Source organism: Anabrus simplex, chromosome 1, assembly GCF_040414725.1.
Source record: "Anabrus simplex isolate iqAnaSimp1 chromosome 1, ASM4041472v1, whole genome shotgun sequence".
Lineage (NCBI taxonomy): Eukaryota > Metazoa > Arthropoda > Insecta > Orthoptera > Tettigoniidae > Anabrus > Anabrus simplex.
The window spans coordinates 1,526,929,538-1,526,946,610 of record NC_090265.1 but is presented as its reverse complement, the minus strand read 5'-3'; positions in this window follow the sequence as shown (position 1 = coordinate 1,526,946,610).

Genomic DNA, 17,073 nt, shown 5'->3' with positions numbered 1-17,073 from the left:
ACGGCTGGATAGATCTCAACCAAATTTCATATTTGGAGTATACTCATCCCGGGGAAGGTTTCGATATCCATATCATTTTAAAATCTTTGAATAGACGGGGGTTTATAGGAAAACCAGAATGGTTTTTTGCCACCATCACGTCGAAACGGCTGGATAGATCTCAACCAAATTTCATATTTGGAGTATACTCATCCCGGGAATGTTTAGATATGCATATCATTTTAAAACCTTTGAAAACACGGGGGGTTTATAGGAAAAACAGAATAGTTTTTCCACCATCACGTCGAAACGGCTGGATAGATCTCAACCAAATTTCATATTTAGAGTATACTCATCCCGGGGAAGGTTTCTATATGCATATCATTTTAGAATCTTTGAATACACGGGGGTTTATAGGAAAACCAGAATGGTTTTTCCACCATCACGTCGAAACGGCTGGATAGATCTCAACCAAATTTCATATTTGGAGTATACTCATCCCGGGAATGTTTAGATATGCATATCATTTTAAAATCATTGAATAGACGGGGTGTTTATAGGAAAACCAGAATGGTTTTCCTCCATTTTCTCTTATACTATTGATTTTCTGTAAGCTTCGTTTACCGTACGTGAAACGTCTCTTCATTATAAACAACTTTCGTTATGTTCATAATTTACCTTACTCTTTACATGACGGAGAAATTTACAATTTTCTGCTGGTACCATGCTCTGCATTGAGTGACCGACAGACCGACAACGAACCTACAGGTTACCATGGCAACGTCTCTGACTGCATGCCAGCAGGGAAGTAACGTATTGCCATTTTCCTCATCATGCTTTTAAATTCGTGGTTGTTCCTTAGGTAGAAGGCAAGAGAGGCGTTAATCGGCCTATCTGCGGGATATTGGCGGAATATCGTTGGATGTTATAACCGCCTTCGAATAGATTAAGTAATAACACCATTAGTCATCTCCTTATTATTTGTTTACCTAGGAATCAATGGACCTAAATTTCTCCTCTGTTACCGCTTTATTATATCCATAACTCACACTAGCATAATTTATTGAGGGGCATTTGATTTTCCAATACATTAACTTGGCATTTACATATTTGTCGTTATCCGGCTGTCCTCAGTTATAATCCATTTTCTATTACTTTCAACTTTCTTAACTGTATTATTTTCTTCCTTTATTACGCCGTATGTACGCGAGTGCTACAAACTACTGGATGTATTTCCACAAATACTCATATTTAGAATACACCTCTCCTTGATAGGTTTTAGGGCAAATATTGTTTCTAAATCCCTGAACTGACTGGGGGTTTATACGAAACCGAAACGGTGAATTTGCACTTCCACAAAATATACACAACCAACGTTAATTTAAATCTACCTGCCTTGGTAGAAATTAATTTCTAAACCTTTTTTCTCATGTGCATCATTTCGATACGAGGATTAATAAGGGAGATATCATTAACGGACCGTTTTTTTGTACAAGTCCCATCGGACTTAACTCACGAGCGGGTGCGTGTAAAGCGTATTCCTTACAACTTGAAAACTACTGAAGACATTCGAACCAAAATTCATATTTATCGTCCACCTGTCCAAAGGTAGGTTTTAAACGTAAATAACATTTCATGTTCCGGAATGGACTGGCGGTTTATAGGGAACCGAAATGGTGATTTTACTCTTCCACAATATATACAGAACAAGACCAACCTGACTGGAAATCGACCAAACGTGATGGAATTCCACCTCTAAACCTTTTTTTCATGTGCATTTTTTCGTCAGGAGGATTAATAAGGGAGATATCATGAATGGTCAGTTTTGCAGGTTAAGTCCAGCGGACATAGCCAAAAAGGTGTTTTACATGGAGCAGATCCCTTATCTATATAAATCAAATCGTAACGACTGTGTGCCTCTACACTGACTATTTTGGCGAAATTTTCGTACAGCTTTCCATTTAAGGGGTAATAATGACCATCTGCATAATTTTTGGTTTAGTATCCTGAAAGTCCTAATTTTTACCCGCCTCGCCCAAAATCCAGATTGTGGCATAATCTGCCAGAAGAAAAAGAAGATAATTGAAATTTGACAAAATTATACGTTTTAGCCTGTAACGAACGGAAAACATCCAAGATCATTAAATTTTTCACTTTTTATCCCCGAAGAATATCGAAATATGCGGGCAATTTTAATGATGGTGCAGACCTTCGGAAATTCCTATCACATAACAAATTGCACAATCTACGTTCAATTGGAATGATCTACAACCTTGGTCTTATGACTTTTTGCCGTATCTGTATCCCTTTTACGTTTGATTTTTCTCTATTAATGGTTGTTAAGTCAATTTGGAATTTTCACATGCATAATTCATACCTTCGATTACTTATATGAAATACAGAATCATCAAACTCTTCACGAAAATTGGCCCACCCAGTAGCCATATATGAGCCAAATGCTATGTATGTAGCTGTCACATAATTATCCGAAAATTAATGTAATGTGAGATAATCTTACAAGAACGTTACCCTGTTCCACGTTTCTAACTCAATCTGACCCAAGAATAGATGACATATCATAGGACCAGCCATTTAGGCCACTAAATCCGGCGTGTCTTATGGTATAATCCTTTGTCGATATGACGTACGTTTAGTAGCAGTTAATCTGTAAATGAAGGTCTTCAATATTGTAAACACGCATATACTTTCGTATGTCGATCTATATATATTCACTGATGTCGATTTGTAGCGATCGAGAAAGGGTGGGTCTGCTATTGTAATCAGTACTCCCCACACCGACTTTGACTGGCAGTATGAAAGGGTTCCTTCTCCAACTCCTGTGTAACTGTCATTAGTAAGGAAGGTCTACAGTTGTAATGAATAGTTCACTTCTCGATTTGACTTGCAGAAGACAAGTGAGCATGCAGTTTTGTTTAAAACTCCCCTACCCGATTGTGTTTGGCAGTAGGCAAGGGTGCCCGCCATTATGTCCTCATCTAAAATGTGACTGGCATTAGGCATAGTGGCCTGCTATTTTGATGGAAACTCACCAACTTGGTGTGACTGGCAGTAAGCTGGCTGGAAGTAGGAAAATGGGCCTGGCATTATAATGATAACTGCACAACTCAATTTCGAGTGATAGTAGGGTAATTGCCTGCCATTATAATAAAAACTGTAATCTGTCTGGAAGTAGGAAAGGGGGGCTGCCATTTTAACGAAAACTCCCCAAATCGATTCTGTCCGCATAGTAGGCAATGGGGCTTGCAATTATAATGTAAACTTCCCAACTCGATTGTGAATGGCAGTAGGCAAGTGAGCCTGCCGTTATATCACAAATCCATAACAAACACTTTACATTGGAAACAACGTACGGGGACCTCCCCATGCTCTTCCTCGGACAACGCTAAGAGACATGCAATTTTAAAACAATCTTATTTACTGCATGCACACTATTTACTTCGATATTCGAATACAATGTAGAATACCGTAGCGAAGCACGGGTACATTCGCTAGTAATAATAATAATAATAATAATAATAATAATAATAATAATAATAATAATAATAATAATAATAATAACAATAATAATAATAATGTTCTGGACCGTTGTCAAATGTGCGGACCCCCCTGGAAAATGGTCCTGGACGGGTAATGACTAAGAATGCAGTCCGGCCGCGGGTTCAGTACCGCCAAGGCACCTAAGACGACACCACGCCGGATCTCCTGAAGGATTTGATCCATATTAAAAACGCTTATAGGAAAAGATGGCAAAGATTTAGGGACCCAACTGACGGGGTGGAATATCTGGACCTAGCCCGGGAAGTACGAAATCGATTGCTGGAAAGAAAGATTGAAAAATGTGAGGAAACATACCGTAATCTATTAGAAAACGAGTGAGATCGCGAATTTTGACGGATTCTCGCAGGAAACGAGTCAGATCGCGAATTTCGGCGGATTATATATCTAAAACAATTAGCATTCAATTATAAATTTCAGTATAATACCGTAGCGAAGCACGGGTATCTTGCTAGTTTTGTAATATGAGGAGATTGTGATGCATATACGTCGAGATTAATGAAATAATGTGTTTATTGTGTAATGAAATATTTTTACGGAAAGTATGGAATGATGGTTGATGAATAAGAGTAATGATATAGGATGGTGATGTTTAGTGGTAGTGATATTTACTATTCTTCGAGAGGTTGGTCATAGTAGTCTTATTTGAGATGATGTTGTTTCCAATTTATTCATTCTGAGGTAGATATTGAAATCGTGCTACTTTCAATCGATGACTTTAACCCAAAATGTATTCGGGATAGCTTAGGATACGATCTCAGCACTATTAGAGCAGTGTTATTATAAATATCAAGGGTCATCAAACGAGCTATGATGTGAGCGGTGACAATAATTTAGCCTTCACTGAAGTATTTCTAATGATTCTAGAGAACTTTCTCACATGATAAGCTAATTTCAGATTTTATTTAGACACTCTGACATATCACTGGTAACTTAGTTACTCATATGAGGAATATTAGTTGAAGATAGAGTCTTCTGACAAGATGGATTTTCTACTTGTGGTATGTTTTGGTAGAAATATAGCAAGATACGTTCACTAATGCAACTTTAGCTAAAATATGCACTTGAATTAATTGATAACCTTGAAATAAGATAATAATATCTTAGAATTTGCCACATATGTCATATGATTATACTATTTTAAGATAAATTTCGACTTAAAGCGTGGATAGCTTTGCTTACACTGATATAAAACACCAAAAAACAAGAAGCTTGAATACCATGAAACCTTATGTTAACTATCTGATGGTGTAAGAAAGATGAGAACGATTTTCCATGTTATTTTCAGTTGTGTATGGACACAAAACGTCAAGTGCAGCTTAGGATAACGTTTTTCGTTAATCAAGTATGAGTTTAGTAATAGCTGACAGAATTTTTGAGTTAATTTATGGAGCAATTTCGTTCAAGAGCAAGTGATTCCAACTCTTAAAGAAATATTTACCAAATATTTTAAATTGCGTTCTACATTCTCATAGACGAGCTCAATCTGAAATGATGTACATAGTAATTGATGTAATTTTCTTTTCATTTTTACTTGTTAGATGCATCTAATATTTTGGTTATCATTTAGTATGTTTTTTTTAATCATTTAATACTCTAATGTTTAGCTGATTTTCCAAATGCTATTTAATATTTTACGTAATTATCAAATAATTTCATCTGGCCAATAATTTAATGGACTGATATAATCATGGCCTAGAACTTTAATACTTGTTATTAATTTCACCAACTTAACTTTTCTTTCATTTCAACTTGATAGTACTAGACTACTGTACTTCAAATTGAATACCGATAGAGATCGAGATAATTTCATTTTCAAGCGATTTTGACTATATAAAAAGGAATTCTATGAATACGACGAGGTACATTACTCAATGCTACATGATTTAATGAAGGATTAGGGAAACATTTCTTCATTCTCTGAACTGAGTGGTCAATAAATGATGTATTATGAAACCTCATAATTCTTTTAATGTCTTTCTGATATAGTTATTAGTTGTAAGATTATATTTTTTTTTACTTGCGATTTCTTTGGTGATATATGTGGAATCTAACTAATAGCGTGTAGGAGATGTCCTTCGACGTAAGTTAGGATTTACCACGAATTAACCGGCGTGCTTTCTCTAGCGGAACTTATAGCCCATAACTTTGAACAGCGAGTACCATTTACAATTAGAGCTAGTCTGGATCTCATGCGTCCTTACCTGGACGCGGGAACGGCGCACTATCTATCTATCTATCTATCTATCTATCTATCTATCTATCTATCTATCTATCTATCTATCTATCTATCTATCTATCTATCTATCTATCTATCTATCTATCTATCTATCTATATAAACTCTAACGTGTTTCACAAAACTGAAGCTCTTAAATCAGAGGGAGTTAAAAGATGTGGTTTGTACCAAAATCTTCCAAATCGTCTCAATGGTACCAAAAAAAAAAAAAATCTTGCATTTCTTGAGAAGTCAACGGAAATATTTATTTATTTATTTATTTATTTATTTATTTATTTATTTATTTATTTATTTATTTATTTATTTATTTTATTTAATACGGTCACACCGTTTATTTTGCTGTCACTGTCATGGAAACCACGAAGATGATTTACACTCTACTTTCTGTTCACGGAGTTGCCTAGGTCATAGAGCTTGCTCTTAGCCACCTTTAAGACGGACAATGTGCTTTTCCTGCATGGCTTTGCTTAGGATACTTCCGCTGGCGCTGTCTATATTGACCGCAAGCGGTGCCTATTTTAAGACCGAAAGTCACGATTTATCACAAGCAAGGAAGTCGTTTTGTTTGGAATTTGACGGTGGCGTTGCGTATAGAACGAGATCGCATCACATGAGTTTTGTATCTTGCAGTGAATGGCCGCGCAGAGCAATATAATGTAGATTGTGATAAAACTGTTGGTTTTGTTCCCTTTTAATTGTCCTAATGTAAGAATGAAAGTTACGATGAAAGAGAAGATCTTTTAAAGTCCCAATGTCACGCTTTATGTCACGTAAGTCGTATAGATTCGTCTCTTACAGTGAATGGCCCAGCTGAGCAATTACACAGAATGTGATAAAATCTTTGTTTTTGTTTCCTTTGCGGTTCCATCATACCTCGACGACGTGCTAATATAGGATACAGCACAGCAAATACTAAAAGATTACGGGTACTACGCAATAATGAAAGTTATGATGAGAGAGAAGACAGTTCAGAGACTAAAAGACAAACCAGTCTTAGCGGAAAGATAGGGAAGCTTCCCTGGAACCAAACGATTACATCAAGAATGTGAAAGTCATAGGTCCCAAAGATGTAGGGAAACGTCGGTTGATAGAGAAGAGCATATGCTCAGAGATCGCACCCGGCATGCACAACACTATCATAATTTGATTAGAACCCGTAATTCTGACAATTTTGCTATCTACAGTATAGTAGAATCGTAATTCATTGCCGAACATTCTCCCCGTTCAGTTGATAATTATTTGACCCCTCCTGAAACTAATCTCCACAAACAGATTTTAAAGGTAGGCTCCCTTATATTATAGCTTGGCAACCTAAACACACCAAAATTATGTACTGGCACAAGATTGCTAATCAAATCGAAAAAATAAAATTCTGCTTGAGTGCACGATCCTCACTGGGTGTGGATCCGGTGAATCCGTTTTGATCCCTCGAATACCATTGATTATCACTGACCTAACATTTTAGTTTAAAAGGCTCCAGTTTCCAGTAAAATTATGATTTAGTATGGTCATTAATAAAGCACAGGGCGAAACTCTAAACGTTACAGCCTGAGCGTTGAATGTGTTCTTCATGGTAAACACTGTGGCCCTGCAACGTGTTACTTTCAAAGAAAATGTATTTGGTTTGGCCCCAGATAGAGAGCAACGTAACGTACTATATATGGGAGATATATTTAATACAATTACTAAGGTAACTGTAATTTTCTAAAATGCAACTTCCAAACTAGTCAAAAGAACTGTAAATTCACCCGTACGAAGCCGGGGCGGGTCAACTAGTTATTATTATTATTATTATTATTATTATTATTATTATTATTATTATTATTATTATTATTATTATTATTATTATTATTATTATTATTATTATTATTATTATTATTATTATTATTATTATTATTATTATTATTATTATTATTATTATTATTGTACCGGGCGGTACACCTCCACGCCGCTAATTCAAACTTTGCGCCAGTTGTAACTCCTCTGCTGGAGGAAGTCTGAACTTTATCTACTGTGTTAATTTTCAAGTTTCTCAGAAGATATCACTACTTGGAATTTTTGGAGTTTCTGAACTGGGTCGTTTTCGATGTATTTTGTTTTACCTGTAGTAAGAAGTGTGAACTTTCTCTTCTAGAGGACACTACTGAAGAACTACAATGGTGCACCCTAGTGCGAAGTGAAAGAACTGGTTTTTTTTGGAGAAATTTTTGTTTCAAAAGTTTGTTCCTTGTTAAATTTCTTTCTGTTATTGTTTAAGTTGGCTGTATAACCCTTTCCTTCCCCTTGTTTTGAATTTAGCCAATCCCGAATTTCTTTAATTAATTTCTGACCAATCCGATGTATCTTCTCCAACTTGAATATCTTGCTTAACCCTAGCCAATAAAGTTTTTGTGGGAGGGTGTTCTCATTCCTCAAACGCCTCGAACGTTCCGCGAGAGTATATAAACTGCTGATTTTAGGGTCTCCGGGCCACTTCAGTACTATCTTTCAGTGTGTAAAGTACATAGCAGGGGGCGGGAAGCGCCTCTTTCTTCGGGCAGCAGTTCAACAACAAGGTAATGGCCGTTTAATAACTTCTTTTCTTGCTAGCTCAGCAGTTTAACTCTCGGGGCGGGTCCGAAGCGTTTCCACCATGTAACTTTCCCTAAAATGTAAAGACTCTTAGTATCGATTCTCTTTTAAAGCTACATATTGGGATAGAGAGTGCTTAACCCTCTCGAGCTCCCACTCATATTGTTTTGAGGTGAACTTATTTTTCATAACCGATTCTTCCTTAACGTAATGTAAATTGTTTCCTTCTAAAGTCACCTCTTTAGTATGGGATTAGCCCTTGCATTAGCGGCCTAGAGCCAGATTAGGTTTTAAACAAAAGGTATTAGGAGTGCAGATCGCCTCCTCTCAAATTTTTATTTTGGAGGTCATGTAATTAACATTTTTCTCACTTACTAGACCTCAGTAGGTTGGGTATTTTACCCCCGTGTCTATGTCCTTAGAGGACAACTTGAAGGTGGAGTTTGGTGTGGCCTTTGATGGGCTTAAAGTTGAGAGCGAGTGGCTCTTTCTTGAAAATTGAGTATGTATGCCTCGAGGAGGCTTTTCTGTGTAATTTAGAGCAAGTGCTCCTGGGCATGTATGGGGTTTTCTGCCCCTCTGTTAAATCTTGTTTTAGGGTAAAGTTGAGCTAGTTGCCCAAGAATTGTGAGTTCGGGGCTCGAAGCCCAAATTCTGTAAAAACTGTAATTGTACTTTTTTTGCCTTGCTACTCTGTACCTGCCATTCTTGTTATTTCTGAATTTTGAAAAGAAAATATAACCTTGTTAAATTTTAAATTAACTTTAATTTCGTAGCCTGAGGCCTGTTCACCCCCGCACCTTCTTTCACCTCTGCTGTTCCACAGATACCTCGGAACAAGTGGTAGCAGAGCGTCGTTGAATGGGTCTCAATTTAGCCCCTTTTGACGGCTAAACATTGCTTTGATTACAACTCTAACTATTTTCTCACTTGCTTGAATTTTTACTTTTTCCTTTTTCAAAATTGTTCTGTCATCATGCCCGGCCCTCGCGATGTTCTCCATCTTAACTATTTGCGCAAGGAGGAGTTGATCTATGAGTTAACTATTAGAAATGTGCAATCTGGAGGCACGGTTGCGGTAGACACAAATAAGCTTAGAGAGTCCCTTGATTTGCCCATTTCCATCCCCACATTGGGAGAGAAAGAAATTGACGACTCTCTTTCCACGTTCACTGACAATACTACTGAGCTAGCATCTGTAGTTAGTTTTTTTTGAAGAAAATGATCCTTCTCCTAATCATATTAAGCGTGTGCAAGCCAGGCTATTTCATTTTTCAAATAGAGTTTACGATCTGTTGTCTCTGAAGTTGAATGACGTTCAGAGGAAGGAAGCTAGTATGGTTCTTGAAAATCTTTCTGAATTGTCCAGTAAAGTTACCCAATTGTTAACTGGGGAAGTTCCTCCCAAAACTGATCAACCCACCACGGTGAATGTAGGTAGCGAGGAAGAGCCCCCTAAGGGAGACGTCAATAGGAAAACCGTTGGAGCTCAAACAACCTCTGCCCCATTGGGCAACGAGTCTGAACGCCGTACCTCGTTGAATAATGTACGTTCTGAATTGACATCTTTGCCACTTAAGCCTTTACCTACTATGTCACCTGGGTTCAGCAGCTTGCCGCATCCATTAGCAATGTTGCTCAGAGGTACCTCGAAATTTTCTGTTAACACTACCTGTGAAGTTATTTCCTTTTTAAGGTTTTTAGTTGAGTTCCAGGACCATGCTCTTGTTTTTTCTCTTTCTCCATGTCAGATTTTGCAAATCATTTATCCCTATGCAATTGGTATTCTCTCAGACAAAATAGTAAGAGCCATTGCCAAGCAATCATCTATTGAAGACTTCCACGCCCACTTGCTAGCTAACTTCATCCCGGCTAGGGCAAGGTCATCCCTTATTCAGAAGTACTATTATCGTGTACAGCGCTTGGATGAAAACTTGGCAGACTTCATCCAAGATATTAAGTTTTATACGAGGGTGTTTGCTCTTCACTTTCCTGAGGATCAGATTGTATAAGCTATTGTGGAAGGTATCTCACCATCCTATAGATCATATTTATGTTTCGCGGCGTGCCTGCAAACCTTTTCTGAACTTGAAGCATTGGCTGTCTCAGCGGAAGGAGTTAGATACGCCGATTCCTTGCGTGTAGCGAAAGAACCTCCTCCTTCTTTTGGTAATCCTCGGCCTCCACCCCGCCGACCTGTCACACCTCGTAAATGCTATGCTTGCGGGTCACCTGCCCATCTTCGCAATAAGTGTCCATTGATCAAATGTAGTAGGGTAAATAATGGAGCTGGTTCATCACAAGGCTGTTTTAAATGTGGGGCTTTCTCACATATCGCCAAGAATTGCCCAAATTCAAATAGCACCCCCTCCTGCTCAACTTCTGGTGCAAATTCCACCAATTCCAATAATAAAAAGTGACTGGTGGCTTCGGCTGAGTCGACTAATCCATCCTTCCGAGGCTCAGCCCCTGGTAAACAGGTCGAAAATTCAGGGAAAGGTCAGCCTTCAAATTCATCTTTTGAATGCCCCAAAGAATGTCTTAGGATTGCGGCGGATACCCCCGCACCTGTTCCTTTTCTTAAAATTGAACTAAATAATGAACCTGTAACTGCTCTATTAGATTCAGGCAGCGTTTGTTCTATTATTTCGGCTGAATGGTATTCAAAATTGAAATCTGTTTGTAAACTACCTGACTATAGCTCATCTCCTGTTCAATATGTTTCGGCTAATTCATCTCCATTAGAAATTCTATGTTCTGTAAATGTCAAAATCCGCATTTTTAAATTTACATGGAAAATTAAACTGTTTGTGGGCAAGCACTTGTCTTGCCCCATTATATTGGGAGCTGACTTCATTTCTCACACTGGTCTTGTGCTCGATCTTCAGAGTAGGTCGTGCACTTTCAAATTTGCGTCTAATTGTAAAATTCCATTATTGAAATGTAATTCTGCATCATGTTCATCTATTTCGCCTACCCAGGATGAGATGTTGTTAGACCTTAGACATCTACCTGAGGAGCAGGCTGATAGTATTCGTAAGCTGTGTCAGTCGTTTACAGAGGTGTTCTCTGATACTCTTGGTGTTACTGACCTTATTGAATACAAAATTGAGGTCACGGATTCGATTCCTGTCCGTTTTCCACCATATAGGCTATCTCCACCTAAAATGAAGGCTCTGAAAGAAATCATCGATCAGATGTTGAAGGATGGTATTATTAGGCCCTCTAAGTCGGCGTATTCTTCGCCTATTTTTCTAGTCCCGAAACCCCAAGGTGGCTTCAGGCCTGTCATTGATTATAGGGCTCTCAATCGGAAAGTGGTGTTGCAATCCGTGCCCCTTCCTGACCTTCATTCTTGTTTTTCATGGTTTCGTAAGGCCAAGTTCTTCACTATCTTGGACTTGAATCAGGCCTATAATCAAATTCCCCTTGCCGAAGAGTCTAAACATCTTACAGCGTTTGCCACGGATTGGAATTTGTATGAATACAACCGCGTGCCTTTCGGGCTCCCCACGGGAGCAGCTGTACTCACTAGACTGCTAGATAGGGTCTTCTCCGACATCAAATTTGAGTACTTGTATCACTACCTGGATGATGTCGTCGTACTTTCGGAGACGTTTGAAGAACATCTAGATCATCTGCGAGAAGTTCTCAATCGCCTTCGTAAGGCCGGGTTAACTGTTAAGTTGTCTAAGATTGCCTTTGCTAAGCCCTCCATGTCATTCCTAGGGCATATTGTGTCACCTGATGGTGTTGCAGTCGATCATTCTAGAACACAGGCCATCCGTGATTTTAAACCTCCCAAGGACATCAAAGGTATCGCCAGGTTCATTGGTATGGTGAATTTCTTCAGGAAGTTTATTCCTAACTTTGCTAATAGAGCGGTGCCCTTAAACCTTCTTCGTAGGAAAGGCATCAAATTTGAGTGGGGACCTTCTCAACAAGCCGCTTTTGAAGATCTTAAATTAGCTCTCTGTAATGCCCCTGTCCTTGCTATGCCTGATTTCTCAAAGAAATTCATCGTCCAAACCGACGCGTCGTCGTCGGCGGTAGCTGCAGTCCTTCTTCAAGAGACTGAACTAGGGAGGCGACCCATCGCCTATGCATCTAGGACTCTGTCGGCTCAAGAAGCCAAGTATTCTATCTATGAGCTCGAAGGTTTGGCAGTTTTATTTGCCTTAGAAAAGTTCCGTCTCTATCTGGAACATGTCAAATTCGACCTGGAGACAGATAATCAAGCCTTAAGCTGGGTCATAGGTAGGCCGCGTCGTACTGGTCGTATAGCTCGTTGGGCCATCCGTATTTCTGCCTTCCAATTCGATGTCAGGCATACCAGAGGTACCGAAAATGTTGTTGCTGATGGGCTCAGCCGGATGTTTTCCAACGACGTTGAGACCCATGAACCAGTCGACAGTTCATCACCTCCCGAGTCCATACTATTTGATGTTAATGCCATCTTAACAGATGCTCCCATGCTCTTTAGGGATATTGAGAAATACCAACGTGAAGATCCGACGCTGGCTCCGATAATGGAAACCCTTTCTTCTGGGGAACATGTCGTCCCTTATGTTCTGAGGAATGGTGTTCTATGTTGCCCTTCGAGGCATGATAAGATGATGAAAGTTGTCGTTCCAGCTGTTCATGTACCTATGATCTTTGAGTACTATCATGAGACCCCATTAGGGGGGCATCTAGGCATCTTTAAAACTCGTGAGAAGATTCGTGAAATGTTCATCTGGAAGGGTATGGACGGTGAAATCCGTGAACTAGTAAAGGCTCGTAAATCCTGCTTGCTTAGTAAACCCACCATGTCCACCAAGGTAGGCCTGTTGTCTTCTCACCAAGCGTCGCGCCCTATGGAACGCCTGTATATTGATTATGTAGGACCCTTCCCCCAGTCAAAGGGAAATGCCAACAAGTTCATCTTTGTATGTGTAGATGGTTTTACAAGATTTTCCTGGTTATTTCCGACTAAGCTGGCTACCGCTCAGTCCACCATTACTTCTCTAAATTCTATCTTTGCTTCTTTTGGTCCGTGTCAATATATTGTATCTGATAATGCTAAGGCTTTTACATCTAATCTATTTCGTAAATTCTGCTTTGACCTGTCCATCTCTCATGTGACGACTTCTGCTTATTACCCTCAACCATCTCTGGCTGAACGGGTTAATCGTAATCTCAGGTCCGCGCTTACTGCCTATCATCATGAAGATCATTCCAGGTGGGACACGTCCCTGCGTTGGTTAGCTTTTGCTTTGAATTCGGCGGTTCATGAATCTCACAAGTTTACTCCAACTTCTTTGATGTTCAAGTTTGTTCCCAACTCGCCGCTCTCTAACCTCTGGTCTCTGAGTGACATTCTACCTGAGACAATAGACCCGGACAACATTAAAGATCTTTGGAAGAAGGCTAAAGCCAATCTTAAAGTGTCTCACGAAAAGGTTAGGGAAAGATATGATCGTGGACGGAGACCCACCCATTTGAAGGTAGGCGACCAAGTGATGGTCAAGAATTTTGTTCCCGCGGGCAAGCTTGCCCCCAGATTTCATGGGCCGTGTATCATTCTCGATTTCCTTACGCCGGTTACGTTGTTATTATGTAATCCAGCCACCGAGAGGATATTTAGGGTTCACCTGTCGCAGGTGAAACCGGTATAATTTTGGTACTAATTTGTTTCATATGATTTTGAAAGAAATATGAAGGTTATATTTTTGAGGGATTTCACTTTTAAGGCCTTCTGCCCTTTCTATAATATTTTTTTATATTTAAGCATTTATTGTAAACCCTCCCCGCACAGTTAAACTGCCATCCTGTCCTTGCCACGGCCATTACCACGCTCCCGTCTCCTGCTCCACAACACACAGTGGCTTGCTTATGAAAAGAATTTCTCCTCGCCGCTGGCCCCTCAACCTCACCACAATGAATGTACCCTCCTATCATTCTGGTTCAACAAAAATTCTGCCGTCGAGCTTTAATGTTTCAGTGCCCCCGCAGCCGCGCGGCGCCGCGCCGCGACTGGGATAGAGGAAGGGCCCCCTCTACTCCAGCGAGGTCGACCTGTGCACGGCGAGCCGGAGCCCTCCTCCCGGCCAAGGCTGATGTGCGGCGCACAACCTGCTACTTGCCCGCAGCCTGTATATGTTCGCTGCGAGCGCGGCGTTCTTCAGCACCTCTACACCTCTCATAGTGCGGGCGAGCGGTATCTCAGGGTACTTGAGGGGTCCGAGCGGCCTCCTCTGGACTCAAGCAGCGGCGGCTGGCCTGGACGTCAAAGTCATCGGCAACTGATATATTTAGTCAGTTACATGAGAGTTTCACATCAACAATTATTACTTTTTTGGATTTTACTGCAATATCTGGTGGACTTAGAAAATTTTCTTCTCTTTCAAGAATTTAAAGTTTTTCCTTCTGAATTCAACTTCTACAAACATAAAGACATTACATCAGCAATATCTATAAAGAATTTTGAAACTGGATCAAACCAAATTTAGTAAATTTTTGTAAATGCTTCTGCAAATAATCTCCATATCAACATCATAACTTGAACCTGGTTTTCAAACAAATTTCATGTGTCACCCCTGGAGGGACTTTTGGGGGAGAGGTCTGTACCGGGCGGTACACCTCCACGCCGCTAATTCAAACTTTGCGCCAGTTGAAACTCCTCTGCTGGAGGAAGTCTGAACTTTATCTACTGTGTTAATTTTCAAGTTTCTCAGAAGATATCACTACTTGGAAATTTTGGAGTTTCTGAACTGGGTCGTTTTCGATGTATTTTGTTTTACCTGTAGTAAGAAGTGTGAAATTTCTCTTCTAGAGGACACTACTGAAGAACTACAACGGTGCACCCTAGTGCGAAGTGAAAGAACTGCTTTTTTTGGAGAAATTTTTATTTCAAAAGTTTGTTCCTTGTTAAATTTCTTTCTGTTATTGTTTAAGTTGGCTGTATAACCCTTTCCTTCCCCTTGTTTTGAATTTAGCCAATCCCGAATTTCTTTAATTAATTTCTGACCAATCCGATGTATCTTCTCCAACTTGAATATCTTGCTTAACCCTAGCCAATAATGTTTTTGTGGGAGGGTGTTCTCATTCCTCAAACGCCTCGAACTTTCCGCGAGAGTACATAAACTGCTGATTTTAGGGTCTCCGGGCCACTTCAGTACTATCTTTCAGTGTGTAAAGTACATAGCAGGGGGCGGGAAGCGCCTCTTTCTTCGGGCAGCAGTTCAACAACAAGGTAATGGCCGTTTAATAACTTCTTTTCTTGCTAGCTCAGCAGTTTAACTCTCGGGGCGGGTCCGAAGCGTTTCCACCATGTAACTTTCCCTAAAATGTAAAGACTCTTAGTATCGATTCTCTTTTAAAGCTACATATTGGGATAGAGAGTGCTTAACCCTCTCGAGCTCCCACTCATATTGTTTTGAGGTGAACTTATTTTTCATAACCGATTCTTCCTTAACGTAATGTAAATTGTTTCCTTCTAAAGTCACCTCTTTAGTATGGGATTAGCCCTTGCATTAGCGGCCTAGAGCCAGATTAGGTTTTAAACAAAAGGTATTAGTAGTGCAGATCGCCTCCTCTCAAATTGTTATTTTGGAGGTCATGTAATTAACCTTTTTCTCACTTACTAGACCTCAGTAGGTTGGGTATTTTACCCCCGTGTCTATGTCCTTAGAGGACAACTTGAAGGTGGAGTTTGGTGTGGCCTTTGATAGGCTTAAATTTGAGAGCGAGTGGCTCTTTCTAGAAAATTGAGTATGTATGCCTCGAGGAGGCTTTTCTGTGTAATTTAGAGCAAGTGCTCCTGGGCATGTATGGGGTTTTCTGCCCCTCTGTTAAATCTTGTTTTGGGGTAAAGTTGGGCTAGTTGACCAAGAATTGTGAGTTCGGGGCTCGAAGCCCAAATTCTGTAAATACTGTAATTGTACTTTTTTTGCCTTGCTACTCTGTACCTGCCATTCTTGTTATTTCTGAATTTTGAAAAGAAAATATAACCTTGTTAAATTTTAAATTAACTTTAATTTCGTAGCCTGAGGCCTGTTCACCCCCGCACCTTCTTTCACCTCTGCTGTTCCACAGATACCTCGGAACAATTATTATTATTATTATTATTATTATTATTATTATTATTATTATTATTATTATTATTATTATTATTATTATTATTATTACGGGGTTTCCGTCGTTTATAGAGGTAAAAGAAAGTGCGGGCATAAATGGGTCAAGATAGGACAATCAGAAGATTGATGTAAAACGTTAAATTTATGGTTATATTTCTTTCTCTTTTTTTTTCATTTTTTCAGATATAAAACTTTTAAAAAATCCAGGTACCAAATTTTACCTACAAGCTAATTGAACAACTTTTAGAAAATCGAAAAACAAAGCTTTGAGCTTGAAGCCCCCTAATTATTCATGAGCACTGTGGCTCCTTTCAAATAACAGTAAAGGAGACGAACCTCCCAATTTCTATCACTACACAAGGAGACAGAGTATTCAAAATACCCAATGTTTCAAGAGCACCATCTGCTCTACAAAATTACTTAACACAACATTCTCCAAACATTACAAATTTACGGCCTCCGAAAGACATCATTCAATATTTACACTAATATATGAATAGAAAGGGCCTCTATGCTCTATAAATTTTACATTTATGGATCTATTTCCAGAAATATCCAGGCCTCTCAAAGGCTCAACCTACATTTTGCAAATT